General features: G+C 41.9%; 1 protein-coding gene and 1 long non-coding RNA gene across 4 annotated transcripts in view; one reads left to right on the top strand and one right to left on the bottom strand.

Moving 5' to 3' along the window:
• Positions 1-27,943, top strand: part of LOC310677313 (uncharacterized protein) — a 728,781-nt gene that overhangs the window by 88,810 nt on the left and 612,028 nt on the right. The window lies entirely within an intron of this gene.
• LOC310677348 lies at positions 225-26,810 on the bottom strand. 3 transcript variants are annotated; one of them, XR_014511108.1, is made up of 4 exons: positions 26,458-26,810; positions 7,434-7,507; positions 5,625-5,717; positions 225-899 (listed from the first exon to the last, which is right to left on the bottom strand). It is a non-coding gene; the product is annotated as an uncharacterized lncRNA (long non-coding RNA). The 3 variants fall into 3 exon arrangements; XR_014511109.1 differs by lacking the exon at positions 7,434-7,507; XR_014511110.1 differs by lacking the exons at positions 7,434-7,507; positions 26,458-26,810 and adding an exon at positions 18,147-18,251.

Below are 27,943 nucleotides of genomic sequence, written 5' to 3'. Positions count from 1 at the left end.
CCTTGCTGATGAAGGGCTCTCAGCACCTGGAGGTGATTACAGTCAGCTGTTGGAGGACCTCAGAAGCTGGCACATGTGAGACTGGCCAGGAAGCATGGAGTGGAGAAAGAGGGAGAAAGAACAGTGACAAGCAAGTAGCAAAGCCGGGGGGGAATGAACCTCAGAGCAACAAAGAGTTGGCAAAGAGAAATAGAAGGGAACTGGGAGCAAGCAGGTAAGATGGAAGTTGAGAGTTCTTAACTCAAATATGCAATTGTTATTTTGACAAAAGCTTGTCCTAAAGCCTGGCCTCAGTACCAGTACTGGAAAGCGGCCAATGCAGACCATGTTTAAAAAGTAATAATCTGGTGCTGGTAATTTAGCAGAAAGCATTATTAAAAGGAAAAATATTAAGCCGGTAGACAAATAAGTCTTGCTGAAAAAGAATCAACATAGCTTCTGCAAAGGTAAAACCTGTCTCACTATCCTTAATGGATTGTTGGTCTATCTTCATATGTTCAGATATTTCTTCACCAGACACTGGCTAATGAAGACAGCTTTTAAAAAAGGGATTTGGCAAATTTGTGGAGGATAGTTTTTGTCAGTGAAACCTCTGGGTTCAGAGAAGGGCCTTACCAAGTTTACCTCTGAATACCAAATGCTGGAGACAGGTGAGGGGTATTGATGCCATAACATGCTCAGCCATTGTTTGAAACATAATGCTTGTCTACATGGATGGGAACCTTTGGCCCTCCAGATGCTTTGAGCCACAGCTTGATTTTGACAAGGGTGTATCGTGTTGTTACCTTGCTAACCTTTCCCCTCTCTCCTCCTTAACGGGACTGATTAGCCGATTTGGTGCTTTAGATTTCTGATGAAAGCCTTTCAGAATTTTTTTCTGCAAAGCATTTTGTTTTCCTCTGAAAAGAAATTACATCAGTTGACTTAGAAGGAGATTAATAATTCAGAGCTTTGAATAGAAAATGAAAATCAAGACAGGCAATAAGTTAGCAGTGTTCATGTTTTGCTGATCATATGAGTTTTTGTATGAAACGCTTTCTCATCAACCGACAAAAATGCTAATGCGTTGAAATATCTATATGGTACCATCAACCTTATTTCACTTAGGGAATGATGTAAGATCAATTCAATTGCGCCCTTTTGAAGAATATTGAAATTTAGCATTTGTTCTATGTAGGAAATACAAAGGTAACCTTTTTTTATCCTGTCTCTCTACCTGTGTTGTCTCTTCCATCTATGCATACATTGAGTTTGTTAACCTTTGGAGCTGTTGAATCATAGACTGAAAGTGACTTCATATATGAGGGGAACTCAGCAGAAAATCCTTGCAAACTCCTTATTAGGTCTTTGCTTCAATTCCCAGTATCTCAGGGTTTTTTAAAATGAATACATAGCAGCTTAAGATGTCTCTCTTACTCTGTGGAGACATCCTTGCAGGTAGCATAGATGGCATTGGGCTAGATGGACTCAGAATAAGGAACTTTAATATGTTCTGTTCTGCTTGTGTGAGAAGAATAAGGCTGAATTCCGGAACATGGTTACTCGAGAGACTAACTTCTGAGTAAACCTCCATTGAATTCTGAGACTAACTTCTGAGTAAACCTGCTTAGGATTGTGCTGTAAGAATGATAGCAGAGCTTGGAAGAATAGCTGGTTGAGGGCCAAACTAGATAAGGTTCCGCTAAGGAGTTGCGGTGCAGGCCCAGATGTTGAGCATCTATCCATGGTAGGAATACTAGCTGTGTTAAATCACAAGCAAGCCTTGAAAGCTCCACATAAGTTTGATTCTCATCTATAGGCCTAACAGGATGTTAACAATCTGATTTGCAATCACGGCATATGTGGTGTGTGCTTTTTTAAAAAAATTAAATACCAGGTTGACAGGGAGAGATGGTTATCAGGACAGCCGCAACAAGGAGGGAGGTTTTGAGCATTTCCTCTGCATAGAAATCCCAACCATTATGTGCCAGTTAGCCTGAGGGCGGAAACCACACTGGCACCAAAGGAAGCTTCCCCCCCTTAATAGCTGTGTGGAGTAGGAATTTTGTGGAGATTGCACTGTAATACTGATAAGTCCACCTGTACCTGGCATTTGATTATGAAAACACCATTGGGGAGAGTCAACATAGTGCTTGTAGGCGCTCACTTGTGCAACGAGGGTTCACCTTCCCTCCCCTCCCACCCAGCCTCCTGTGCAGCCCCAAAATCTGATTTGTATGGTTAGGGGTTGAGATGGAGGAGAACTCTGATTCAGTTTGCATTGAAAACAATGCATAGACCAAAACAACAGCCATCTTTTGAAAGACACTTCTCTGAATTTTGCAGTGCTGTTCTCCTGCCAAGTAATCTGTAAAAAAACTCTATATACTAGGGCAAAATGTGCAGAGAGATGCATATTTTAGTGAAGATCACAAAACTGCACAAAAACATGTTTATTATGAGAAATTAGCACTTCTTTTGAAATGTTAAGATTTTGTTGTCTTGGATTTTTGGAAGTTGTGTTTTTTGCACTTGAATTTTGTTTCTGTGGGTTACTCTTTGTGAGATGCCTTGTGAGCTTTCTTAGTCCAAAGGCATCATATTAATTAACAGTAAAAATAAAATGTTGATGGATTTTCATGAGGATTTCTTTAAAAGAAGAACAAACTGATGTGGAAATGTGGGAGAATTGAATTTAAGGCTGAGGAAAAATTAAGAAACAGGGGAAAGCCAAAATTAACAGATTTGCCTATCCGTGATTGGGTGACCCTCTGGGACAGATATTTGGGGCAACGTGATGGGGCAGGATGGAAGAGAAGTTATAGAAATCTAATTGTATGTGCAGATTTCTATTCCACATCATTGTATGTCACCCAGTCTGACTGCTAATCACATTTTTAACTTCATGTGATGTTAGGCATATTTACACTTACATTTTTATATTTAAAGCTTGTTGCATGCTTTCCTTGCTGCTGCTGTTTCCACTGATGGCTGAAAGCCTGTATTATGTTGTATTGCACCCTTTAAGCTCAGTGATGGATGACATGCCAAACATGTCAAGGGCAATCAAAGTTAGTTATATACCCTCTTGAGTAGTACTGACCTGCAAGGACTGAAGTCCTCGAGCGTCAGCAAAATGTGGCAATAGTTTGTCGAAAGGAAAAAACCAAAAAAAAAAAAACCTAGAGCCCTATTCTGAGGAACGAAACCCCCAATGTGCTGAGCAAGCTGTTTATTTCAAGCAGGTATTTCTTCTATATAAATTGTCACTTCTCCCTCCATTGCTTCAGTGTATGTGTATGTATTTCGAGTGTACCAGCTATAGATCCCTTAAGTAGCAAAGAGGCAGGATAGACCTCTGAACTTCCATAGGTGTACATATAAAAAGCTGCCTTATCAGCCTATCTAGTCTAGTGCTGACTGGCAGCGTCTCTGTAGGCCACTAATCCCATTAACTGCAGGGACCGGTATTTCATTGCTTTACTGCCTTCCTTTTTGAGAATGACTTCATAGATACAGATGTTAAGAAAATAATCAGGTGTTGAGATACACAAAAGGCTTTTTGCTTCTATGGTAGCCAGCAACTAGCCTTGAGGCAGGGTGAGCAGCACTTGGGAAGGCGAGGTGAAGAGAGAGGAACTATACCTAATAGTGCTCTTCAGCTGCCTGCATAAATTCCACGCCAAGCTCAAGATTTTACTATTGGCAAATAAAGGCCTTACAAACTTGGGACCAGTTGACTTGTGAGATCGCCTTAACCCACTCCACAACTTTGATCTTGACCTTGGGCCTCCACTTTCAGCACCTACTTAGAAACGTTTTTGGTTATACAAGCCTACCCAGATTTGTGGAACGTTTACATGCATTTCATTTTGTTTTTAGCTCATTAAATTATTATTTGAATGTTTTAATTAGTTGTTTCCCACTGTTTTTACTAATACTTTTATGGTTTAATTCTTTCGTTAATCCGGTTTGAGGTTTTTTGCATATTGGGTTTCCAGATCACAAGGGAGGCTTCTAAGCACATTCAGTCAAACATTCAGAAACACGCATGTCAAAGTCTCCTGCAGAAGCACGATGGTCTGAGAGAAGACTTCATGCCTGAATACATTTGGAACAATTTCTCTGAGATACTTGTGGGCTATGCAATCTTACTTCAGGAAAGTGGCTCCCATGCCACTGGGGAAGCCTACGAAGGGGCCCTCTATGGAGTTTCTTGTGAACCTTTATTGGGGTAGACAACCCTTCTGTCCCTCACCTTCCCGACATTTCCGCTAACTTTCTCATAGAACTAGTGATGAGCAAAGCTGTCAATTTTGATTTCTCTCAGAGGAGTCTTAGGCTGGACCTAGACACATCAAAGAAGCGTTTCAGTTTAAAGCATTGTAAATTTAAATGGAGAAAACAGGTAGAGAAAAACAGGACTCCATGTTGCCATCCAGTGGCACAATGTTATATCACACATACAGTGCATATAAATTGCCTTTTCTTTACCAGTCTAGTTGAGTCTAAGTTCAGTTCTCCATATTTCCACATCAGTCCTAATGAGAATTCACCAGCATTTTCATGCAAATTTCTCCCAAATCACACATTTTGCAAACCAATTTTTCCTAATGTTACTTTGTACATTATTTTCACTTATATATGCATTTTTATGCACACTGGGCTCCAGTATATGCCTTTTTGAACACATTGCAACACTCTTCCCCATCCAAGTAAAGTTTGTAGAAATTTGAATGCTGGGTGCGTTTTTAATTCGTATATTATTTAGGAAAGTGAAAATTAGGTAGGTTCATCTTTAACTGTGAACTGAATTGAATTTCTCCCCAATCCCTAGTTGGAATTTCAGCTTTGTTCCTCCAGGCTACCCAAGCGCCTTGTCATTTCTGTAATGATCTAAAATGGGGGGACTTTGGTACTTAACTGTGCTTGTAGAAATATACCTTGACATAAACTAAAACAAGCCCCTGTCATTTAATTTTTAACTCCATTGATTTAATGCCTAATGAGGTGGATTTAATATATTTGGCTACTGGCAACAGTATTTAAATGAAGCACATGATTTGTTAAATACTAGCAAATATGCTTCCGGCTTTAATGATAATGTATTTTTTTCACCCCTTCATTGGCAGCCATAAGTATCAAGATGCTGTTTCCTCTATAGCTCAGCTTTTGCAAGGTCATGGTGGCAGATGTAACCAAGATATTCCTGGTTTTTATTTTAAAAACTAGAACAAGCCCAATTCATCTTCTTCTACCATCCCTTTCAGCGGCTGTGTGGAAAACAAGGGCCAAAGGAGGAAATAATATCTGATCCTATGTGCTCACAATGGTTTCCCAGACAATGTGGGAGAAGTCTATATGAGTGTTTAGGCATACAAATTGCCACCAGAAATTAATTGCTATCCCTGTTAAGCCAGGCCAGCCATGACTTCTTTTATACAGCTGTATCCATGGGGGACACTCTGTGTGGACCCCCTGACCTCAAATCTTAGCTACAATTCAAATCATCACTGAAAGAAGGGAGCCTGTACAGGTGACCCCCACCCCCACTGAAATGGGACTGCTGCTTTGTTACTTTTAGCATGTTACTGGAAATCACAGGAACTGTGCACACTTACAAAACTTTCCATCTAAATACTTACAAGGTTCCAGGCCCAAGCCCTGGGAATAGCAGTTTCCTAAAATTCATAGGTTGCTGCACCTTTCCCCCTCAAATCTCCCACGATCAATATTTTCTAATTAAAAACAAAGACAAAAAGGACCCCATTAGCTTTCCTTTTACTGTGCCCCAAGGCAAAAAACTCCAACAACCCTTAAAAATTGTTATAATTTTTTTAAGCATTTTAAAAAAACTTAATGAGGGATCTGTCACACCACGACAAAATTCCTCAAGATTCATATTCCCTTGAGAAACTTTAAGAACAGATACATAACTAAAAAAGGAGGCCAAAGCAGATTAATCCTGCTCAGAAGTTGCATGTATTACCTTGCATGTATTATTTTGTGGTATTTACTTGTAAGCCTGCTTAGGATTTCATTTTTTTAAAAATGGGGGTGAGAGCCGATAAGAAAGTTGTCCTCCCTGCTTGATTGACACTAGGAAGAAGTAGCTTGAGGAGAAACGACGAGCTAATCCTTTCTCCTCCCCTCTGCCAGAAAAGTGCCAGACATTGGGGCAGCTGATACAGGCAGTGGTGGAGCCAACACTTAGATAACTGACCCAGGGTCATCAGAAGAACCTCTGAGGATTCAACTCCATCCTAGCTGTGCCTATACCTCACAGCATGTGTCCAAAGCCCATCCATAAGCACAATCTCATCATGCCCACTGATGTGATGGTAGATGCATGTCTGGCGCAGGCTTGGCATTGTGGGGCAAATGTTGGGACCCCTAGGACCTGGAATGGCCTACTGTCACTGACACCACCCCTTAATTATTATCATTCAATTGCCTAAGAACTGTGATGAGACACGCCGGGACAGATGGCTGCACTGCTGTCATCATTATCCCCAATACCTTGAGGCTCTGCCCTCAATGTTCTCTACATTAGGGCAGAGTCCAGGGGCACTGGGGTTGATGAAGATGACAGCAGCTCGTGCTTCTTTTCACTGCTGAGGAAGCACTGCAAGGCTGGAGCTGCACTGATTCCAGCATTGCCACCTGTCCCTGTTTCTGCCACCTCCACCTGTCAACATTCATCTTCTTCTAAAGCAAGTTTGGAAGGGCACAAGGGTGGTGTGTGGTGCCCACCTGACGGCACCTGCCGTTACGTCTCCTTAAACCTGGTATCAGCCTTGGTCTGAAGGACCCCTTAAGAAATGGCCCCAAATAATCTGTGAAACGGAAGCGCAGAGCCTTGCCAGCAATTGCTGGAGGGCTTTGTCTGGGTGATTTGAACCGGAGCACTTACTCAGGTCTGTGTTACTGTTTGGAAGTAATTACAGGTTAACTATAAAAGCAGTTTTTGCCGTAGATTTTACCAGCTTCTGCAGGTGAAAAAAAGCAATTTCTTTTCAATGTCTTGATCTCCTACAACCTTCTATAGCACAGAAATTCAGCCCCAGGCACTGTTTTTGAGAACAAAGTTTTCTTAATTTTATTTTGTCGTCTCATCGACTGGGGGAAAACATGATTTTTCGTAAAACCTTTTCTGGGGAAAATGAAACACTGATACTCTCCTAGATCTCTTATATGCATGAATGTGCACAACCTCTTTGCTATCCACAGACTCCGCCCTGCTCCCTCAAAACAGAACTTCTTTGGACAGAACTAATTTTTTGTTGTTGAGTGTCAATAATTACTACCCCTCCCCCCAAAAAAAATTAATAAATTGACATTGTCCATATAATTTGGATGCTTCAAAAGAAAATATTAGTGATGTGGGTCTCTTCTGACTATCTCCAGTTTGCACAAAGAAAGCCTGATGACCACTGACAAAAATGTAATTGCACCTCATAGTTGACTGTTAGTCCTCTCACAATTCCACAACTCTCTCTTTTAGTTTTTTCAATGAGAAGATTAATTCCTGCAAAATATACAATTATGCACATGCACACTCAAACACTTCATTGATTAATTGCACTTAAAAATCATTATTCATCCAAGGAGCTCTCTTCTAGAGAGAAGCAAGGCACCAAGTTAGGCTCACAACACCTCTGCAAGGTAGTTTAGGTTTGTGGCTGACCCAAGGTCACACAGTGAGCTTCATATCTGGGGGTGTTGCAGAACGTCACAACTATGGTATAACGAATTGAGCAGAATAGAAGGCAAGAGGCAGGGGTGCCAAATTCTGGTCTTGCAAAGGGCACCGCTGAAATTTGAAATACCAAAGTCTACTCCTGGCTTAGCTACAACAATACTTGTACTGGTAACCTCTCAATTAGTCTATTGTAATGTGTTCTACGGGGATGTGGGTGGCGCTGTGGGTTAAACCACAGAGCCTAGGACTTGCCAATCAGAAGGCCGGCAGTTTGAATCGCCGTAACGGGGTGAGCTCCTGTTGCTCAGTTCCTGTTCCTGCCAATCTAGCAGTTCAAAAGCATGTCAAAGTGCAAGTAGATAAATAGGCACCGCTCCGGTGGGAAGGTAAATGGCATTTCCGTGTGCTGCTCTGGTTCGCCAGAAGTGGGTTAGTCATGCTGGCCACATGACCCGGAAGCTGTACTCCGGCTCCCTCGGCCAATAAAGCGAGATGAGCGCCACAACCCGGGTCGGTCACGACTGGACCTAATGGTCAGGGGTCCCTTTACTTTTTTAATGTGTTCTACATAGGGCTGCCCTTGAAGATAGTCTGGAAACTACAGTTAGGGGAAAATGTGATGGCAATATGGCTGTGAGTTACTTCTTGAAGGGAAAAAACTACAGGTAACTTTCGTTACGCTGTTTCTTCTGTTTTGTTTCTTAGCGCAATCCCAGTGCTAGGCCCTGTTTCATCCTTCCCCATTTTACTTTGGATATGAAGAAATCTTTCCACACAGGAAAGAAAGCTTCAGGGAGCCTGATGAGAGCATATGTTTCTTCCTCATAAGTTTTTCTGAAATGAGAGTTCTGAAAACAGTGTTTTGACTTCATTAGATGGATCCTGCAGCAGGAAAATGTTGGTGGTTTCCCCCACCCCAAAAAAGGAAAATAAATAAATCATAAATTGTTCAGAGAAGAAAAAAGCCCAGACCATGAAAACTTCTGAAAACTTCTTTTAGACAGGTTTTCTATTAATTCTTTATGCAGCATCTGGCAACAAAGGCGCAAAACAGAAAGCCCCAAGAAATGTTATTTTTATCTATGAAACATTTTGATCTAGTTTTAGCAGAAAATAAAGCCATATTTCCTAAAATGGTATTTTTTTTTATCTCCATGGGGAAGATCATGGGAGGGAAATACTGATTATCTAATTCAAAGCAGATATATGTTTCTGATGTATATAAATAAGTGCTGTTTCTTTGTGAAACTCTGATCCAAGGCTTTCCCCCCACCCTCTGAGGGCGGGGAAGAAGAATCTATATTAGAAAAAAGTATCCTAGATCAGTATGCATGAGAAGATTAAATGATATTTTGGATTCTACTGTATCTTTTTTAAAAAAGTAGGGTATATCTGTAGAACCAAATGACATTGGCAACACTGCTGGGTAGATTCACCACCATATTTACTCAGATAATGGTAGATTGTAACATGGGAATTTGATGTGATATTATTTCTCCTAATATACTTGTTTTTATATGAGGTTTTGACTAATGTATACTTTGGGCATACCAGCCCAAAGCTGGGCAAAGAAATCCTTGGTATCACACTGTGCCATGTTTGCTAGGTACTCGAAGCATAAAATTGCTCACATTTGTAATGACCTGGATGCCATGGTTGATGCGTTTCAGTCAGTGGAGGTGACTAGGACATTGTTTGGCTCTACTTTGTTGCATGATTTTCCATTATTAAGGCCACAAGCCCCTTTGCCAAGTCTAGCCAGCCATTCATTTGCTTGCCTCTTGCTCCTCTCTGCCCCCTTCCCCCATCTAGCCGCAGTGCTGGCCCTCTTGGAGGTGGAGTGAAGCAACACCAGCCGATTTCTGGTAAGAACTCTTGAGATTTCAGGAGATCTCACTGGAAATTGACACTGAGGCTGGCACCGCTCATTGCTGCACATTTGGCATGAAGGGACCCTTCATAACCTGGCTTCTACACAAAAAGAGGAGAACTGGCCCATCTGTGTTTGTTTGTTTCCCCTGTTTATACAGCGTAGAAGAACAGTTCTCATGATATGGTGGGGCCTCATAATGGCAATGCTGTAAGTAGAGGTCAGTTACTTGCAACAGGAGAACCCAGCTGCATTTATCCTGCTTATAAGTGGAATTTTTGATCCTACTGGCACGAAATCTTTAGGTGTACTTCCACACAAAGCCCCTAGATCTGCCAGATTTCAGATAGTTAGGGCACAGGGATACCATTTTATAGGTAATTAAGGAAGGTCTACAGACACAACCTAAATGCTTTTGTTGTTGTTGTTTATTTGTTTAGTCGTGTCCGACACTTCGTGACCCCATGGACCAGAGCACGCCAGGCACTCCTGTCTTCCACTGCTTCCCGCAGTTTAGTCAAACTCATGCTGGTAGATTCGAGAACACTGTTCAACCATCTCGTCCTCTGTCGTCCTCTTCTCCTTGTGCCCTCCATCTTTCCCAACATCAGGGTCTTTTCCAGGGAGTCTTCTCTTCTCGTGAGGTGGCCAAAGTATTGGAGTCTCAGCTTCAGGAGCTGTCCTTCCAGTGAGCACTCAGGGCTGATTTCCTTCAGAATGGATAGGTTTGATCTTCTTGCAGTCCATGGGACTCTCAAGAGTCTCCTCCAGCAGCATAATTCAAAAGCATCAATTCTTTGGTGACCAGCCTTCTTTATGGTCCAGCTCTCACTGTCATACATCACTACTGGGAAAACCATAGCTTTAACTATACGGACCTTTGTTGGCAAGGTGATGTCTCTGCTTTTTAAGATGCTGTCTAAGTTTGTCATTGCTTTCCTCCCAAGAAGCAGGCATCTTTTCCTGTACTAAATAGAGATTCCAGCTTTATGAATTTCACAGTGCCAGCCCTCCTGCTTTCCCCATACAAAGAGTTCTACCTCATTTATTCCATGCATAACAATTACCACTTTTGAAAGTGGTTAAAAACAAACGAAAGAAGGAATAATTGTTTTCCATTCTAATTCATTCAAATGAATGTGCATCCTTGTGATAAGGTTCAAAAAGTTGACCTTGTTAGTTCTGTAACATGTAAAAATGTCATACACACAAGCATAACGGGAGCATGGACCCAGCTGTCTTTTGTCACTGTTGCAAGGCTGTTTTTGATCTTTGTGATTTGCTTTCTATTGTTTTAGCGAGGGCTCAAATGGGAATTTTTTGAAAGGATTCTAATAGATCAGCGCAAGACAGAGCCAGCTATTTCCCCACTGCTTTAATGCCTCTGTGAACTGCTAAGGCTCAAAGAAACAGAAAGGGAAATTATTTTGGAGGAAAGAAAGAAAATTGCAGGGGGAATTGGGATGGCACTGGGATAAGCAACTCTTACTCTTAACATTTGGTAATAGCTAGAATTACGCAAAACTGAAGAAACCCTCAGAGCTCAGATTTCAGTTCAAAAGGTCTCCAACTGCTCATAAAGTCTATGAATAGATGGTCTGGAGGAGGGAGGAGGAAAAGGTAGAGGATGGGTGGCTATTTTGGCATGAAAAGACTAAAAAGCCATACCACTCAGGTCTCCAAAGATGCCTTCCAATTGATCATTACAGCTTGATGAAAAGAATATGAATTGTGTAATTTTTCACCAGCTCACTATGTCTACAGCCTCAGTTTAAGTGTACGGTTGTAATTTTAATTTCCATAGCTCTTGACATTATGTTGTTCTCAGGGAAAAAAAGAGATAGATGTGCACACCACATCTAAATAAATAATTGAGTACTTTAATGCAAATGCTTGCTTTGAAGCTTTGTTTTAACGCTCTTTATAAAGCTGAGCTGAAGGGAAATTTCCTTTGACATGTAGCAAGAAAGAAATAACCCTGGATGTGATTTCTCTAATGAATGCTACCAATGAGAGAACTCATAAATAATATTGTGTCCCCAAAGGCTTAGTTCAGGAGGTCTTTAAGCAAAGGAGCAATTAATTACTTTAGTGGGATTAAGCACATGTTTAAATTTAGGTATGTGTTTAAATACTTAGCAGCACAGGGAATTTGATGAATGAAAAACGATCACCGAAATCAATGAAAATTTTGCAGGCAAGGGTTTTCATAAAATCCTAGAATTGTAGAGTTGGAAAACACCCAAAGGATCATCTAGTCCAACCCCATGCAATTCATTTCTTCAGTGGATTAAGTTTATTAAGGATCACAACAATTTCTTGATTGCCAAACCCAGCAGTTTAAACAGTCATTGTCTGTTGATGATTCAGGGCATTGATGGAAGCGTAGGAAGCTGCTTAAGACCAAGACCGGCCATTGGGACTTCTCTCTGTTGTCTATTTACTGATTGGCAGCTGCTTCACTGGGTTTCAGACAAGGGGCATTTCCAACTCTACCTGGAGACTGAAAGGGGAACATTTGCATGCCAAGCCATACCCCCCCCCATTCCTCAGATGAAAATAGGGACATTTCTCACTGTCCCTCAACTGACTCTCTCCAACCCCCCATTCTTTGTCTCCCCCACACAGAGCATTTCCTGTTAGAAGAAAGATGAGTGCTGCCACCACCTTCCTGCCCTGCCCTCTGCCTGCTCCTCAGAGTCTGCATGTCACACGGGGCACAGCCTCTCCTCCTCACTTGCTCTCCAGCAGCCCCTATGAGCTGCCCAAGGGAGGAGGCTGGCAGCGGCACCCATGGAGAGGCAATGAGGTGCTTCCTCACAGCTTCCGTAGCTTGGCACAAGCACCAGCTCACCCTCCTCTCTGAGCATGGCGGTGCTTGTGAGGGGAAAAGGGACATTCCAGGATCAAATCAGAAGCCTGGGTGGCTTTCATAAATCTTGGACTGACCCTAGAAAATCAGGACACTTTGGAGGGTATGTTAAGCAGATGTTCTACCGCTGAGCTACAGCCCTTCCTCAAAGGTAAGCCAGGATCCAAAGAACCTCCAAGTAGTTCCACGAACACAAGGCAGCTTTAACCTTTGATTTCACAAAGAGTAGCCCCATCCGCCAATGCCACATGCCAAACTGCTTTTGAATCTAAGGCAGAATGCAAAAGCAATTTGTGGTGGGGCAAGGGTGGGGGTACTATTCAAAGTCCTCCCCATCGCGCAATCTCAATATGTATGCCCAAGCTGCTAGACACACTTTGAGGATCTCTTTGGAGCCCATCAAATGCTGTATCACTTCCACTATTAAAGCTAGAGTTCATCCTAAGCATGAGAAGCAAAACAAAGCTTTCTGGCTTTCCAGGCAACAGTATTCTGTTTTTGTTTTGTTTTAAGTATGACAGACACTTTCAAATCAGAGAAAAGCATAAATATATCCTAAAGCGCTCTCTAATGCTGTTAGTTTCCAAGCTGTTTATTATTACTGCTTTTGTTTAAATCAGAGTAATAAAATGTAAAACCATGGATTAAATATGATTTGCAATAAGCTTGTATCAGAATTTTTTTGAAAAAAGATCTGGAAAGGTTCTGCTGAATTAACATTTAATGGCAAAATAATATAACGGCAAAGAACCTATAAAATCTCAGTAGGGTAAGTTGGAATCCATTTCTGTCCCTGAATAATCTAATATTATTTGGAAATACTTGTCCCTAGTGGGAATATTTCAATGATACTTCTTGACATATTAATAAAATGGTCTCTCTCTTAATTTTTTATATTTAAAATCATATATTTCCAGCAAATTTTAAAATGAATGTAAAAACAGGCATTACCCACATCATTCAAGATGAAGAAGTATTCTGATGAAAATCTAATTAAGGATATTACTGGGGGGAAGAGGGGGGGGGATGCAACAGCCGCCAAACTGGTTCCTCCAAGATGAGGATGTTAACTAGATGCAGATATAGATGAGGGAAAGAAGAATCTATAACCCTCCTTCCTGTGTCAACCGCTTGAAGGGGGTCCACACAATCAAATGAAAAGATGGGCTGTGCTGCTGTCCACACTCAGGAGGTCACACAGCTTCCTTGCCTCCCCTGCCCGCCCCCCCCCCCCCGCCAAACATCCATGCATTGAGTATGGATGTCTGCAGAGGGAAGGCCTGCATGTTCCTCAGATGCTAGAACTAGTGCATTGCTGAAAATGTATTTTCACCATGCGGACCTTCCCACCACCTTGTCTCTCCCACTCACCCTACCAGGAAGCAGCCCACCTGCCAGGAAATGAGCATAGCGGCTCCTTTCCATCCGGGGAGCTACTTCTGGAGGACACCAAACAGAGGCACACGATAACCAGGCCCTCAGTTAAAGTCTGGGAGCAGACATTGCAAAGCACCTCTCTTCCCTTTTCATATCAGGAAGCATGGGCAGCTGGGGAGGCCCCAGATCTCTGAAGAAATGTATCATAATGTTGGGAAACACCGAGGCTGATGCCTCTCCCCCAGCACAGCACCGCCCGGGATGATTCATCACTCCTGTGTCCCGTTGCGCTGATGTGGCCCATATCCAAGGACATGAGCACACAGGCCAAACAGAAGCTGAAGTGTGACAGCTAAGCCTAATTTATTATGTACAAAATCAAACTTAACAGAGCGAAGAAAACATGGCTCCTCTCTTACTTCCTTGGGGAGAAGGGAAAAGCAAAAGCAATACAGAACGGAACAGCATATCTAAACTTCCATTCCCATGACATCCAACACTCTGGAATGTAAACACAGACGTGTGACATGTAACAATCACATATCTGTAGCACGGAGGAATGAAATCCCAACACAGAGAGGGAAAACTACACAGACCACCACTGGCCACTTTGCAACAATAAGACCAAACCAATTTTGAAGTGTGGGGAAACAGGTGGGGGAAGAAAATCTCTGAGAAAACAGAGAACATGTTTTGACACAGCACCAGCTGGATCCCATCTCCCATCGCCTATATGCACTTTTGGCGGCTATGACATTGGGTTGAGCCATTAGATATCAGTTACCCTGATAAAGGGGTCCAGGAAAGGTTTGCTTTGTCTGGAATTCCAGATAGAGACCGTGGGCCATAGCAGCTTCCCAAGTGGTGGCCCTGTTGGGAATGTCCCGCTTGATGTATGTTGAGGGGTAACCTGCTACTTAGGGTTGACCCACCTTACTGATCAAGCAGCAGGAGGGTTGCTTGATATCTGATACATACCCAATGCCTTCGCCAAAACCAGCTCACATCTGTAATCAATAAAGCTATGGCCTGTTTCAACCCAATCCTGATGTCCTAATTCTTATTTTACCCTGGACTGACCCCTGGTGGGTCACACACTTTCCGTGCCTGGGCACGCAGGCCTACCCTATAGACACCCATGCATAATTTGTGAACATGGGGGATGGGGAACTATGCAACCTTGGGGTCAGCTATGTGGCCCTGTTCCCCTTTCAACTCACGTGGACCCCCTTTTCACATGTTTAATCTGTGAAAGAGGCTAATGTGATATTCTAACATTACCCTTTCTATGTGAAAAATGTTAGCTTGCAACTCTCCTCTGCCTTCCACATTTTCAATATCCCATAGAAAGGAAGTTGTCTGCTTCTCATTAGGTCAATATTTAATTACAATAAACAGGTTGGACTGGTTGCTTTTTAAATACAAAGTTAATCTATATTTCTATCCAAATGGAAATTTCCTCCATGTTGTTCAGTCAGCGGCATAGCTCTCAGTTTTTATTGCTCTTTAAGTATAGTTGGAAAACAGGGTAGCTAACAGTCTAAAGAAGAGAAACAAAAGCAGAACTGTGACGCTGAGCAGACCTGATAGCTAAATCGAGCTAGATTATTGAGCTTGCAGCTGCTTCTCCTGTTGTTTTTTTTTTTTTTGGGGGGGGTGCCATTGGCTTCAGAGATACCAAAGTCAGTGCCAATGCAGACATGACTTTAATTGCATAGTGAGCAAATCTCTAAGAGGTCTAGTAAAGTAGAAAAGAACATATTATTTTCATCTGTCCATTGTACAACCAGCTATGCAAACACTTTCTATCCCCTTTTTTGGGGTACTCTGATATCACGGCACAATGAAAATACAGATTCTATCTGTCTGACATTAACCCAGAAGTAACTGCAAGGGTGGCTGAGTTTTTATCAATAGTATCTCTTAGAGTGGTGAATGGCACTATTTAGTGGGAAGAAACTCCAATGAAAATCCTCGTTATTGCATATTTTTACATGGCTGTTTATTTGTATATATTTTAAGATTTTATATATGGATGTTGTATGATGGCCTATATTTGTAATGAGACCCGGGTGGCACTGTGGTCTAAACCACAGAGCCTAGGGCTTGTTGATCAGAAGGCTGGCGGTTCAAATCCCCACAACGGGGTGAGCTCCCATTGCTCGGTCCCTGCTCCTGCCAACCTAGCAGTTCGAAAGCACGTCAAAGTATAAGTAGATGAATAGGTACCGCTCTGGCAGGAAGGTAAACGGCATTTCCGTGCGCTGCTCTGGTTCACCAGAAGTGGCTTAGTCATGCTGGCCACATGATCCTGAAGCTGTACGCCGGCTCCCTTGGCCAATAAAGCGAGATGAGTGCTGCAACCCCAGAGTTGTCCGCAACTGGACCTAATAAAGGTTTGGCGAAGTAAGACATAGAATCAATAAGTAATATCATTAAAGCAAAACAAAACCCCCAATAACACAAAACCAGCAATATAAAAGCATAAAAAAAAGGATTTCAGGGCAACACATGCTTCCTGCTTCACATATAGCCACTGGAGGAGCATGCTACAAGTACAGGGACAATAGTAGAAAATGCCTGTTTTGGCGTCACTGTCCTATGCTTATATTTCATAACATAAATTTCATAGCATTTATATACCACTTGATTTTTCTTATAAAACCCCCCCACAAACTGATTATTATATTTTATGATATGCTGTAGAGTACCGCAAGCATAATTTCCATTCTTTGCAGTTATGCAGCCTAGGGGTGGGGGGAATCCACTGATGCCCAAATCACAGTTAAACCTTCTTCCCATATGCACAACTGTCCTGATGAGAAACACCCACACCCTGCAGCTGTAATTAAATGAAGAAAAAAACCACATAGCCCCAAGCTGCACATTTAACGTAATGTATAGTTTGACCCTATGACACAATACTTGTATTTTTAGGCATTACTCATCTTCCCTCTCTTGCATGCAGCTCTCCAGCTGCGGAAGGGAGTTCTCAGAGGGCTCTAATTAGCCCTCCCTCCTTAACCTCCCCACTGGCCCCATTGTCAGTTCATGTCCTCTCTCTCTCTCTCTCTCTCTTTCTCTCTCTCTCTGCTCACACTTGCATTGTCCTGGGTGCACTACAATGTTTTTAGCTATTACCTCACGCGGAAATCCATTAGCCCACTTTTCACTTGGCACCTGGTGCACACCTGATTCTTGCAACAAGCAAAGGGCCCTGAAGATGGATAGATACCTCTGTAAGGCATGGGATAGCTTTATGCTCACTGCAGTGGCTCGGTGCTAGGAATGCGTGAGGAGTTCAATTTCTGTGAATACCGATGCAAACTGACCTGATCTGACCTCCCGGACAAATGTGTGGAGCAGAATGTAATTATCCTTTTGATTTCGTGTTACGGTTCTTGGCTCAGTAATGAACCAAAATGCACTGAAATGCATGTTAAAGGATAAGATGTGTTTCGAAATGTGTACATTGAGATAAACATAAATATTTAAATGTGGGTTTGCAATAAACATGAAATTTCATGTGGATCTTTTCAAAAAGAAAACAGGAGAAATGGACATATGGATAAAGATTGATCTGGAATAGACTACCAATCCCATCTCTATTCTGTGAATCTTCCCCTTCTTTTGTGTTTGCAAAAGGCACTGCTGTCACTTTAGTTTATTTATATAAATTGTTTTCTAGAAGTGCAACAGTTGGATGAAGCAGGATAATTTGCACAGTGCTTTAATTTTGTGTGCCTTGGCTCCTGCAAATGCTCCAATAAATAGAGAGATTTCAGCAGCAGCTGATTCAAACAGTATTGATTAACGGCTGCTTTGCTGTTCTCTGAGGTATTCTAGTGATTTCCCGGAACTGGATTTAAGGATCCGGATTCAATTCCTCACTTAGCCTTGGTCAAAAAGCATAAGGGGAAGAGCTAAGGATGGTGACAAGATTTTCTAGGCCCTGTATGCTATATATCAGACATGTTCAACCAGTCAACCGCGATCGACAGGTAGATCCCTGTCAATCGTGGGTGCTCCCGGTCAATTGAGTTAATGAATAATGAATGTCATGACTCCCCGCCCCTGGCGTTTGGTCTGTTTGCTGCCATAGTAGCAAGCACTAGTAAGCACAATGCATTTGAGTGGCAGTGTAGGTAAAGAACCCCCCCCCCCAAAAGCTCAACAACTCTGGTTAATCCTTCCCTCAACAACTTTGGGCAATCTTCTCCCACTTCCACCGAAGCACGCTCCTCCCCCCTCCAGTGACAATGGGTTGATCACTGCCAGCTTTTTTATACTAGGAGTAGATCGCAGACTCTTGGGAGTTGGGTGTGCCTACTATATATTAATCTCACCTTTCTGCAATATATCAGCAAAAACTTCTGCTGATGTCCATATAACAACAGCTCACCTGTGTGGAGGAGCTGCAGCAATAGCCTCCCTCCAGTGGCATCAGCAGGGCAGGATGAAGAGTGAGATTGTGATGATTCTGTCATGGCGATGAAGTCACAAACTTCATTTGCATTTGTTAGCTATTTGCCATGCTAATGCTGGCAGTAGGCTGGGCCTAAGGTTGTCAACTTTTGATTTCAAGGAGGAGTGAGGCCAGACAAGCATAACAGAATTTGGTTATGAGGACCTGGTATCCTGTGGTTGCAAGTGAATGAATTGGGAAGGGTAGGGCTAAGATAGAATTTTTCAGATCATGGCATACCCTTCAAGACTTCACAGACAAAATAGGCATACCTTTGAAACATCCCAGTTCTTGTACAGTTGGAGAGCATCCCTGGGTATAGCTTGCTGAAGGTTCTGCCTTGCAACAGACTACCAGCAGTTCAAAAGGTATCTCTGGAACTGCATGTTATAAAGTGGCAAGCTGTGCACTGCAAGGTGCCTTAGCATTCATATGTATGTGCCTGGAGGCAAAATACACACTACAGTGAAATTTAACTTCTAGGGTCTCTTAGGGGGTGGGTGTGCGCGAATCCTCCTGAAGAATGACCCTTCTAGAAACTAACGCCAATGTTTTCTAACATCCCCAAAGGGCAGAAATGGGGATAGTGACCCACCAGAAATAAGAAGGGTTGGAGTGTGTGAAATGCAACTGGTAGTATGTGTGGAGGGTGGTAGAAGGTGGAGTTTACTACATTTTCAGGCCCCAGTATTGGTTGGCAGACAAAATACAGTATTATAGACAGCAAAATACCAGCTGGTACTGGGGAAAGGACATAGCTCAATGGTAGAGCATCTGATCAGAGCTGTTCAACAGTGGAATGGACTTCTTCAGAAGGTTGTGGATTCCGCATCAGTGGAGGTTTTTAAGCAGAGGTGGATGATCGTCTGTCACGTACAATCTAGTTGAGATTCCTGCATTGCAGGGGGTTGCACTAGATGGTCCTTAGAGTCGACCTCCAACTCTACAGTTTTGTGCTTCTATGCATGCAGGTCCCAGATTCCATCCCCAGCATTTCCAGCTAGAGCTGGAATAGTTCCCTGTCTGAAACCCTGCCAGTCAGTAGTGCTAACTTGGATGCATCATCTGTCTGATTTGGTTGAAGGCAGCTTCTTATGATCCTACCAAGGGGATGTGCTGAGAGACAGAAAAAGCCAATGCAACAAACATAGCTGCAGCTGGAACCAGGTGGATGCCATCCCAGCATATTCTGTTGGTGCAAGCTATAAGGCATTGGCAGGCGCTCATGGAGACTGGAGCTGGGACAGTTGTGCCCTTTCCATTGTCCTTTTGGTGGTCATTGATCAATATCAGAGTACATGTTTTGCATGTAGTTCAACCCTCAACAAATTTAATACCTGAGGTTCTGTAAGGCACTTCCAAACAAAGCAGACAGTAGTGGGTTGCATGACCTTAAGCGCAGGTATTTTTTACTGGGCTTACAAATGATACATTTAAGAGATCTCTCCATGCTCTTCAAATTCCTTACTTTTGGCTGAGAAGCTACAGAAACCCTTTGGCCACAATGGGAGTACTTCAGAAAAATTGGTTGAATGGCCATACTGTAAAGGATACCTTTATCTTAAATATTAGAACCATGGACTTTATAAGAGTTCTTCATTGAGAGTATATATACATGCAACCAAGGACACATGCAACCAAGTGTCTTCTGCCCCTACCCCACTTTAAAGCTGGTGCAGCATGAATAATCTCACCAATAGCAGAGGATCCATCCATGCCATCTCCAGCTACATGGCTCGCTGCTAGGAGACAGCTTGCTTTGTTTGTCTGTTGTCCAGTCCCAATGGATGGTTGCTTGATTCCATGCACATGTGAGCTGGCCCTTCAGTTCACCATCTGGCAAACTGAAACTATGGAGAAGAGATGGATGCCCCTGGGATGAAGTCAGCATTTTGTATTGCCACCAAGGAGACCTCAGTGGATCTTAGAACACCATTCCAGGCCAACATCTTTTAATAGTGCCTGTCAAAACGTTATGATCTTAATCAGATGCCATCCTTTAAGTCCTCCTTAGATGGGAGGTGAAAAGAGGTCCTTCTCAGTTGTGATGCCCTGTCTATGGAATGCCCTCCCTAGGGAGGCTCCCCTTTGTCCCCAGGCAAATATATTTGTATGCGCTTGGGTTCTTCCAGTATGTCGTTGAAGGTGGCTTTAACTGATGGTTTTATCTCTCTGCTGTGTTTCTGTGGTTCTCCTAATTTTATTGTACTTGATAAGTTTTTTGTAAGTTGCGCCTGAATTTTTTATAGTCAGAAGGGCAGGATATAAATATTTTAGATAAATAAATAAAAACATGATACCCACTGCAGGAAGAAAGAAATGTGGTACAGGCTTGCTATTCCAAGCCCTTTCACTGGGAATTATTCCTCCATTGCTTCTTATGTCTTTTTCATTTAGTTTCTGTGCAACAAAGACTGAGCAACCCATTAGAAAGTTTGCCCATTCACTTTACGTGCTCTTTCAAAGCCTTGTTCTAAATGCAGATAGTCCTAGTTGCTTTCAGAAATGTTTTGAAAACTAATTAGCTAAGTTGGGGTGATGTGCAAAGCATTTAGCATTCCTGTTATCCCTTGAGTCTGATAAACCATGAAATCATGCATAAGTCACCAATTAAGCTCATCCAATGTTTAATGGGTAAAAGATCAGATATATTTGAACTTCATTCAAGCCAATTATGTTTCCCCCACAAACTGGTGCAGTGAAACTATTAATGGATCTTGACTTTGCCTTAGGCTTGAAGCTACCAATTTGTTCCTTTTTGCATGAAACTTCTTACCCAGTACATGTTACATTTTCTTGCTATTTAAATTATCTTGATCTGTCAGATGCTCCGAGAGAGAATGTTGCTTAATGTTCTGAGATGGCATATTAGTGCAGAAGGAATTTGGAATAAATTAATTGCATTCAGTAGTCACTACATGTGCAGAGCTTGTGACCTACCAAGATGAGTGCAACCCACCAACCATATATGGGGTCCATCAAGGACTGAAAAAGTGGGTGGTGGGTGACAGGAAGCACCTAGCCACAATGCATGGCTGGTGAGATGCAATGTGCTCAGAGTGTCAGAAATAGTGCAAACTTGCTAAATTTATAATGTTGCTTTAATAAAGGAAATCACTTTAGTTTACTTTCTGGATTCCTTTTCAGTTTTCTGTTTTAACTTCCTATAGCCTTGTGGCTGGCCTTTGACTGACCGTAGGTAGCCTTACAGTGAAAGCCTTACTCAGAAGCAAGCCCCATCGAGTTCAACTGGGACTTACTCCTAGGTAAACTGCTACTTACTCCTAGGTAAACTGCTATAGGATTGCAGCCTTAGGGAAGCACAGAATCATTTTGAGAATATTAAGATGATGTTGTAGAGGAACTAATGGGTATGTAATTGGAAGCAGAAATTTGCATAAAAATTTGAAAATATATTTCAAAGCTTGGAAACATCAAAGCACATTCAAATGCCATGCTATCAATGTGGATGTTCAGTGTTTTTTAAAAGAAAAATGAAAGACCGAAATGTATGAGTTTCAGTTTTAAGTTGACTAATTATATCAAATAATTTCAGACAAATGCAATACCTTCAAATGCAATATTTTTCCTGAATGTGGCTAACGTGCTTTTTCAGTATATATGGTAAGGACAAACCCTCCTGTTTTTCTGAAAGCAATGGGCTTTAATGCTGCCCTTGACAATGTGATAAAGGTGATGCTCTGAGTTTTATTGCATGTTAACATATTTATTTATTCAAGCAGTGCTTTTTTTCTTGGGGGGTACTCAAGGATATGTAGTACCAGTACCTTTTTTCTAGAAGAAAAGTACTGTATGCAAATATGTATATTTATAAACCTTGGGTGAAAGTACAATTTATTTTAGTGAATGCTTTATGGCCAAATGGTCTCCTTAATAAAAAAATTTCACAGTGTTCACAACAACATTGTTAACATTCCAGCAAACCAAACAGTGAAGAGTCAATTCATGTAATGAGTCATTTTCATGCAGCATATCTACAGCAATTTATTTTGAATGCCATTGAGGCCCATTAAAATCCCATTGATATTGATGGGAGAATGAAGCACATTTGGGGCCTTCTCCCCTTGAAAACAATAATTGCTTAGCATTGGGTCAATAATATATGCACGAGTATGGAAGTTGCAGTCCCACTACCTCTCCATTCCGAACAGGAGGAACAGAGCATTTGACAGCTCATGGAATCATTATGAAATTGCAGAAGAAGGCCAAGTCCTTGCAAGTTGTCCAACAAAATGCATACACCCCAAGTTCCTTGGCAACAGAAGTTTCAGTTAAGTGGGCATGAGGGGAGGAAGCCATGACAGATTGGTATAAAACCAACAGAAGTTTGTCCTGCTGATATACCCTTATCACTGGTGTCACTACTCCTCGAGGCTGAATGAGTCAACTGGACCTTTCTGAGCTTTATAATTATTTATATTGGTTGCATATAAAATGAAAGCCAAGAGTCTGAGTAGCAAAAGAAAGTACTGCTGTTGAGGAGAGGACAGGCCACACCCCCCAATATGGAGACTTGATGCGCTTGTTCTTCCCTTCCCTCAGCCATTTCCCACTGTTTACACTCCTGATGGCACATTCCAAAATAAAACTTAGAAGGAAGGTCACAGTGCTTTGGCAAAGATGCTCATAAATCAGTAACTTTCCTTGGCGTCATCGTATCTCGTTCATTATGTCATTTGGCTTAGTAATTCACCTTGAAGAGTGTGCTAACTAGGCAATGGCACAGCCAGGTTCAGGTGAGCACAGGACTGCAAGGAACACTGAAGCACAGATAGAGATTGCTTGAGAGAAGGAGGGGGGGGGGGACAGTCCAAATGCAGTGTGTCCTGTTGATGGAAAATAGGCAAAAAATGCCATGGATCTAGCCTGATGTCATTTTTTTTTTAGGCCCTATGCTGATAATGGCTTATATCTCATAAGGGTCATGTAACTCGGCTTCAGTAGGTTATTCACTGAATACAATGAACTTTTAAAAGAATTTATATAGCAACTTGCCCTCATAAGACATTTTAATCAATAGTATGTTGTAGTACTGATACCATCACTCCCTGTATCCTTGCTTCTAATATCCCCATTTCGTTACAATGCATTCTTGATGTAAACATTTAAAGCAGATCTGCACAATCTGTAATCACAGCCAGTCATTCAGTCATGATCTGTCGCCCCTCCTCCTTGTTTTCACTGTCCCAGGCAGGCAGCAAAATGAGAAGAACAAGGTGGTAGGTAGATCAGTGCTGTGCAGGCGCAGCAGCTGGAGTTCCAGATTGACCACCAGTGGGCCCACACATTGCTGACTTCTCCACTGCACCCCTCCCTCCTGCTAAGTGGTAGCAATGTCACAGCTGCAGGGAGGACAAGGATGGGGAACCTGCAGCCCTCCAGATGCTGTTGGGCTCCAACTACCTTCATCCCTGACTGAGGCTGATGTGAGTTGGAGGCCATACTGGTTGAGGTTGATAGCAGCTGGAGTCCTTTTGGAAGGCCTCAAGAAAGACGATCATTGTTGGCACCTGCCTGTTTTGTGTTTGGCTTATCTGAGTCTATCCTCTTGTCCTCTTTTCTTTTCTACAGGTTTTAAATAGAGCAGCTTTTCTTCTAAATTTATTCCTGCCAAATCCCCACAAGAGCACATGTGCTTTTTCTAAGAAATAAGCCGAACTATTGTCTGAAACTATTTCACCATGCCTAAACCTGCGGTGGAGTTTGGCTTCCATGTATTACAGAATCAGTTTTATCCTGAAAGCAGGTGGGCTGGTGGTACTTGAGTGAACATTTTCATTAGCCTGCATTGTAGCACATGCTCTGAGAAGATTTTCATCGTTTTCGCAATGCTTGGGAAAACATGCTTTATGGCTGAAGCCAGCATATGTGTATATAGCTGCAACCACACAAGGATTTTCCTGATACGATGAAACCATGCTGTTTTTAAGTCGCTACCATGTATGTGTGTGTATATAAGACAGGCCAGGCCAGTAAGGTGGCATGGATTGTTGCCCTTTGAGCTTCCTAACAGCAGTTTGCTGGCACTTTTAAATGTACATCCCCATTCCCACATATGGCAGCGATCAGAGTGCCCAGCTTAAGACTGGGAACAAACATCCTGGGTCAAATCCCATTCAGCTATGAATCTTACTAGGACATCTTGGGTTAGTCAGTCTTTATCCCCAGAATTTGGCTTGCAGGACTGTTGTGAGAATAAGAGGGGGGAGAAACTTGTAAGACGCACTAAGCTCCTCGGATAAAAACAGATGTAAAAGAATTAATCATCAAGAGGTGTCAGAACTCGCCATAAAAGCCTCCCTTGTTCTCTTACAATGACAATGGCACCCATCTGAGAGGTGCCAGAACTGAGTTCTGGTGAGTTCCAGCTGAAAAAAGCCCTAAGAATAAGAATAATAACTACATATTTATTTTTTAGATGAACAATTAGTTGGATCATAGTGACCATCTATGTGTTTTATAGTGAAGATAAATGGCTTATTCCTCCAAGCTTTCTCTAAAAGTCTGGTAGAATTGCGCTTATTATTACAATGATGATGAAGATGATCTTATTGAAATAGCTTTGAAATATCTTAAGAAATGGAAGGAAAATGTTGAAAAGAAAGCCAAATCTGGAAAGTACTATTGGCTCTTATGTCTCTCTTAATCTGCAGAAAGTTATATAGAATTGTACTCAAGTCAACACAGAGTGTGCTTCTTAATTTCAATTTAAATGTTGGTAGCAGTAGTAAGACATTTTCCGGAGGCAAAATGCCTTACAGTGCAAAAGATAATGGCTTCCACTGCAGTTTTCCAAGTGCCTTTTTCATGAATATATTGCATCCCACTGGTTTCATGCAATAGTGTGAGATGGTAGCATTTCTACTTTGAGTGGACTTGATTAATCACAGCAGAACGTCTAATTCTATGTGTCATACTCCGGCAGATCTATTATTGCACAGAGAATAGGTGACATTGTATCTTTCATCATTTTCCGAGCCACACACCAGACCCAGGACAAGTTCGCAAAACAGGTCCCATTCTTCATGGACACACACTGTATAATGAAATATTTTATATTTAATTTTGAAAATGGTACGGATAGATCTTATCACTTTATAAGTTTAATTTTATAAAGTGAGCACTTCCCCCTCCTCCACCTTGGCAATGATTTCGTTTAACCTTATCTTGCTGGTCACCTATACCACAAGAATTTAAGTATACAGTATAAGGAATGAAGCTTCTGTTCACAGCAAGTCCATTTGCTCTGGGAGTGGCAGTGTCATCTTGTAACTAAGAACTTGCCCGAGTATGCTCTTTCCCCTCTGCGCTTCAAGTCCTTTTTCCTTTTTGTGTTGCATCTTTCAGATTGTAGGACTGAGGGTAGGCACTGTCTTATTTTTCATCTTTGTGAGCTGCTCTGGGAGACTTTTTAACCGAAGAGTGGGCTAAAAGTGCTTTGAATGAATGAAGCTAAGCAATACTCTATTACAATATAAAGCATGCTGAAATCTAGAAATATAATACATAGGTCCAGTGCTTTTTTTCTGGGGATACACAGAGGTATGCATACCCCTAAACATTTTGTGAACCTTTGTACTTTTGTCCATTTACTGTATTTATTTTTCCTGTTTTTGAACAATAAAATGGTGAATTTCTTGAAATCATTTTCTTAAAATGAGACTACTCCTAAACATTTTTTTTAAGGGGAAAAAAAGCACTGCATAGATCAGCCATAATTGCAGTCTTTCTTCTCTAGGCTTGTGGCTAATTCACAAGAACAGGGCTGGGGTGGGGGTGTTCATATAGAGCCGGTTAACATATGTAGCAACCCATATGTGATCCCCATCCAAAACTCATGTGGACAAACTCACGTGGAAGTGTTCTTCTGATAAACTATTACAACATCCGCATTGATCAGTGACTTGTGGTCAGTGGACTAGGCTAGTCTCCTAAAGGTTCCCTGTAAATTAGAGTAGGGAGAGAGGTATGATTCTACAAGGGGGCCCAAGAGCTCTTCGGCCACTTTCCCAAAAGCCCAGCTTTGAGAAGCAGGCTCACATACATTTCCTCCCTGGAATTGCGGGCGCCTCTGGCCCTAACTGTTCACCTATGGAAAATATCACCACATGGCACAGGCATCAATAATGTCCCCCCCCCCCCAAAAAGCTAGTCTAAAATGCAGGTTTTACCTTGGAAGAAGGCCATGTTGATTCTTAAGAGGAGAGTCCATAGTTCAGTATTCCCAGGTCTAGTCCTTGGCAAATAGGAAATCACAGCTGGCAGCCACTTCAATCATCTCTTAAGCCTCTCCAACCCTCTCCTAGTTTCATATGCTTATATCCTCAGCAGCTCTGATTTCTGTGATGACAGCAGCACTTCTTGGCATCGCCATTAACAACTATTCCTTTCCTACGCCAAGTAAACTTGCTATATCACAAATTCTCCCTCACTCCTCACCTTTCATTGCCCACCCTCAAGTGAATCAAACAGATTCTAACTGCCTTAGAATGCTGCTAACAACCTCTCCTCCTCATTCCAAAGGCTAGGGCATTTCAACAGGAGCAGGGCATTTCACCCCAAACTGCCTTCCAGACTGTTGATTGTCTTGCATCCTATATCAAGTGCAAGATTAGTGTTGCCATATTTCAAAAAGTGAAAATATGTACACAAACGTTGTTGAGCGTTTTTGGCAAAGTTGCTCTTCCTTGGGATGCTCACTATAATTTGGATAGCTAAGAGTCGGACGCAACTAAACAATGAAGACAATTGTTTTTCCTCGTTGTGATCATCTGTTCTTGTTTAGGGATGAAGATAAATAAATCTCCTGTTTTCAGCTTTTCTCAATTTCTCATGTTTCTGAATTCAGTTCCATATCCATGTCAGTTTGTGAGGTTTTTTAATGAAAATTTGTGCATGTTTTTATGTGCAACTTGGTGTGCAGTTTTTCCTAATACAGTGTACACATTGTTTGCAAGCCATATCCCCCAACAGAGAATGTATTTTTGTAAGATGTTTCCACTAAAGACATTGTTGGGGGTACTTTTCTCTATCATCTGCATAGTTTTACATTTTTTTGGGTTGGAGAACTTGCATCAGAAGTTTCACATATGTGCAGATTTTGAAAGACAGCTGCATTTTAGCTCACACATTGGCCCAGGAATGACAAGTTAGATAGGCTCTCATTAAAGTGCATACAGAACAAATTGCTCACCCATCCTTACTCATAGCTATCATCTGAAGAAACACAAGATTATCATGTAATTATCTCTCCAAATAAATTTCTTGATTCCGAAAGAGTAATACCACAGCAATTGTCAAAAATTATAACAAACTACATTTGAGTGTAATTCAAAACACATGATGCAGGGGTGAGGGGTGGTGATAACCTAGTGTGAAAGATAACAACTTGACTTAGGGTGCTTCTTTAACCTCACTTACCCAGGAGTAAATCCCATTGAATTAAGTGGGACGTACCACTGAGTAGACCTGATTGGGCTTGCAGCCTTAGATCACTCCACATATGCATGGGGGTGGGGGCAGAAAATGCATTTTTTATACCATTCAGCAATGAATATTACTTCTAGAATTTTAGTCACCTATGGAACTTCCTGATATAGATATAAAACAGCCTTTCATCTATTGCATTTTGGTGGCAATCATCATGATGATTTGCTG

The sequence above is a fragment of the Podarcis tiliguerta genome (genome assembly GCF_965153285.1).
Source record: "Podarcis tiliguerta genome assembly, chromosome: 5".
Classification (NCBI taxonomy): domain Eukaryota; kingdom Metazoa; phylum Chordata; class Lepidosauria; order Squamata; family Lacertidae; genus Podarcis; species Podarcis tiliguerta.
Note: the sequence above shows the minus strand (reverse complement) of the source record. Positions and strands in the feature narration are given on the sequence as shown.